Below are 4615 nucleotides of genomic sequence, written 5' to 3'. Positions count from 1 at the left end.
ATTTCATGTCAACTTGGTTAGGCCTCGGTACCCAGATGTTTTGTCAAACATTATTTTAGCTGTTTCTATGAAGGCATTTTTAAAGATAGGATTAACATTTAAATCAGTAGACTGTGAGTAAAGCAGATTACCTGCCACAATGTGGGTGGGCCTCATCAAATCAGTTGAAGGTCTTAATTGAAAAGGACCAACCACCACCTAGGAAGAGAGAATTCTGCCAGAAGACTGCCTTTGGAATCAAACTGCAGCATCAACTCTTCCCTGGGTCCCCACTCCTGCTGTACAGCCTTCTCTCTCCCTGCCTGCACCAATGGCCTCATGGAGAGTTCCATGTGATCACTCGGAAGACGAGAACACGTGGGCCTTGTTTACAATAGTTCTGTGTGAAATGTAGCCACTCCCCAAAAGTGGACAGCTGCAGCACTACAGCCCCTTTCTGGGACATCTGTGAAGGGCAGCGTGAAGTGAAATACTCTCAGGGGGCAGAACTTGGAGCAGTGCACCTGGTTGTTCATTTTGCTTGGTAGGAGAAATGTCCAGACAAGCAATTAGATATGGATTCACGGTCTATGGCCACGTGAGGTCTGTGGTTTGACTCGGAAGGGTTATGATTGGAAATTTGGTGAAAATTGGTCTGGAGAAGAGGTATGTGGACAGACCACTCTGAATGGGTAAAACATGTTAGAATGTCTATGTTCCATATGAATGCTCACCAAAAGGTGACCCCAGCAAAGAAGGATTTTAATGATCAAGTGGATAGGATGACTAGCTCTGTGGATACCAGTCAGTATGGACCAATGGGTTCATGAACAAGATGGCCAGGGTGGCAGGGATGGACATTATGCACGGGCTCAGCAACAAGGACTTCCATTTACCAAGGTCAGCCTGGCGACCACCACTGCTGATGTCAGACTTCCCCAGGGTGATCCACCAGCTACCTGGTTGATGACACTGGTCGGCTTCCATCATGGAAGTGGAAATGTCCTGTCTGCAACAGGGACTCCACTAAACTGGAAGTTAAGACAGCCCCTCAGGTGCTTTGGGCTCCTCATGCTTCTGGATCAACAGGCAAAGAAGGGAGTTCTGTGCTGAATGGAGTAATTATTCCTGGTTACCAAGGGGAAATTGGACTGCTGCCCCACAATGTAGGTAAAGAAGTGTACGTCCGGAGTACAGGAGATCCTGCAGAGGGTCTCTTAGTCTCACCATGCACTGTGACTAAGGTGGATGGAAACAGCAGCAAGCCAACCGAGGCAGCACTAGTAATGGCCCAGACCCTTCAGGAATGAAGGTTTGGGTCACCCACCAGGTAAAGAACCATGACCCATGTTTGCTGAAGGCAAAAGGAATACAGAATGGGTACTGGGAAAAGGTATTTACAAATACTAGCTATGAGCCCATGAACAGGTACAGACACAAGAAATGTAATTGTTATGTTATAAATGTTTATATATATATACAGTTATAGAGAGATATACAGATATCAAATATCTTTGTTTTCTTCTCCCTTATCACCTTAGAAGATAACATAAAATGTATTGACTTTACATCATAGTATTTAAATACTGTTAATTTTACATCATAGTATTTAAATGACAGGATATCGAGGAGAAGGGTAAATATCACCTAAGGACTTTGCATCCTCTTCTGGGGTAAGGGTTAATGTGATTTCAGTTGTATGCAGGATAGTTGTATCATGTCAGGTGCGGTTATGACCTTGTCATTGTCTTTATTTGGAGATGGAGTACAATTTATGGGATGTGTATGGGTGCCGAGTACACAAGGAGTGGACACAGGATGGTTAATTTTATGTGTCAACCTGGCTAGGCCACAGCACCCAGATAGTTGGTCAAACACCAGTAGAGATGCTGCTGTGAAGATAATTTTTAGATGAGAGTAACAGTTAGGTCAGTCGATTTGGTGTAAAGCAGATTTGATGGGCCTCATCCAATCAGCTGAATGCCTTTAAATAAAGAAGACTGAGGTCCTGGTACATGCAGACAAATACGTATTCTTCAGTGCTAAAAAGAAATGTACTACCAAGCCATGAAAAGACACGGAGGAACTTTAAATGCATATTACTAAGTGAAAGAAGCCAGTCTGCAAAGGTTCAATACTACCTGATTCCAGTCATAGGACAGTCTGGAAAAAGTAAAACTATGACAGTTAAAATATGATGGTTGGGGCTCCTGGGTGGCTCAGTCGTTAAGCAACTGCCTTCGGCTCAGGTCGTGATCCCGGGGTCCGGGGATCGAGCCCCGCATCGGGCTCCCTGCTCGGCCAGAAGCCTGCTTCTCCCTCTCCCACTCCTCCTGCTTGTGTTTCCTCTCTCACTGTGTCTCTCTGTCAGATAAATAAATAAAATCTTTAAAAAACAAAAACAAAATAAATAAATAAAATATGATGGTTGCCAGGGGTTGGAGGTCGGGAGAGGGCTGAACAGGTAGAGCACAGAGGATTCTTAGGGCAGTGAGCTACTCTGTATGATATCGGAAAGATGGACACATGTCCTTACACATCTGTCCAAACCCATAGAACATACAGCACCAAGAGTAAAACCTAATGTGAAGTATGAACTTTGGGGTGATGATGACATGTTGGTGGGGGTCCAGCAAGTATAACATGTCACACTCTTGTGGGGGATGTTGATAGTGGAGGAGACTATGCATGTGTGGGGCAGGGGGACATTTCTGTACCTCCCCTCAATTTTGCTGTGAACTTTATTTTTTATTTATTTTTTAAAAGATTTTATTTATTCACCTGAGAGAGAGAGAATGAGAGAGAGAGAGCACGAGAGGGAAGAGGGTCAGAGGGAGAAGCAGACCCCCTGCCGAGCAGGGAGCCCGATGCGGGACTCGATCCCGGGGCTCCAGGATCATGACCCGAGCCGAAGGCAGTCGCTTAACCAACTGAGCCACCCAGGCGCCCTGCTGTGAACTTTAAACTGCTCTACAAATAAAGTCTATTTACAAAAAAAAAAAAAAAAATCCTTAAAATCTCTGTACATATATGAGCTGTGTATGTGTATATGTATGAGATGCATATATGTACATTTATGTATGTATGTATATATATAAAACAACAACCATGAAAGGAAGCACTTATATGTAGAATGTATTTATATTGGCACAATAATTGTGCACAGATCTCCATGCTAATGACTCAGAATCAGGAGCCTGAGGAAAGCTATGGTACTAGTTAGGGCAGCCAGAAGCTTTGACTGGAGGTATAAAGACTCCAACAACTGAAAAAGAAATTGTCTACAAAGCTTTAAGACTAAAACAAAGATGAGCCATGATTGATAAGACTCAAGGATGGGTGAGAAATGTAGCAAATGTACTTAGGTATACATTTTCTTTAGTAATTTGCTCTGTGGGGCTACCTTCTTTGCTTTTGAATGTTTGCTATCTGTTAATAAAGAGATCTTTTCTTTGTAAAAAGAAGTTATAATTAGGTTGTAAAATAAATTAATCTCTCAGCTCATCATACCTTCGGGAGATCTGGGGTTTTTAGACTGTAAAGCGCTAATGTGGGAATTGTCACTTACTTGGCGGCCAGTACCCTAATCATATGCAAAGTACTAACAGGAACTAAACAATCTTTTGAGTGCTGAGCTTACAAACTCAACCTCATAAAGAGAAAGAAAAAGCAGAGCGCTGAAACAGTATTAAAGTTTCCGTGTCTGTGAACTTCACATGCTGCGCTGGGTCTCCATTACCAACGATTATATCCCGGTGGCACTCCAGACACCCTATCTAGGATTGTGAGCTTTTTCAAGTATGAAAACTCCCTGTAATATTTTCAGAATTTCCGGGATCCCCTATAGAATGGTAGCCATATTTTGGTATCTGATGCAAACACAGAATGACAAAAAGTTGCTAAGAATGTGGAAGTTATTTCAAATGAATATTTTATTATTACTGATAAACAACTGCATACAGTGGGAGCAGTGGTTCCCATATGTGTGAGCACCATGATTTATTGAGTCTAGGTGAGTACATGGATTCATAAGCCCTTTGGAGTAATTCTTCAATAGCTTCAGGGTTCCTCCGCCGCTGATCTAGATAATGGGGTATGAAGCCTCTCGATAACCTATGCACCTTTAAGGTCTCTGTATCTGACTCAGAGCAAAGGCAAAGATCCTCCCTGTGGATCCTGGTTACTCATCACGGCTCCCACTGACACTCTCAGCAGCTTCCCTGTGGTCTCACTGCCTCTACTCACCCACACCCCCTCTCCCAATTCAAATCCATGCTCCACATCGAGGCCAGGGACACCTTTCTAAAAATCTAGATCTGGTCTAGCCACTTCCCCACTCAAACATATTCACGGCTCCCCATGACCAAGGGCAACTGGTTCTCAAACTTGAGTTCTCATCAGACTCACTGGGAGGACTTGTTAAAACACAGATCATGGGGCTCCATTCCCAGAGTTTCTGACTCAGTCTGAGGTGGGGACTAACGATTTGCATTTCTGACAAGTTTCCAGGTGTTGGTGATGGTGCTGGTCTGAGCACAACACTTTGAGAAACACTGCCCTAGAGTGTAAGACCCAGACTTCTTAGTATAATAAAGTAGGTCCTTCATGATCCGGACCCTGACATCTCTCAAATTTC

This window comes from Zalophus californianus, chromosome 6, assembly GCF_009762305.2.
Source record: "Zalophus californianus isolate mZalCal1 chromosome 6, mZalCal1.pri.v2, whole genome shotgun sequence".
Lineage (NCBI taxonomy): Eukaryota > Metazoa > Chordata > Mammalia > Carnivora > Otariidae > Zalophus > Zalophus californianus.
Note: the sequence above shows the minus strand (reverse complement) of the source record.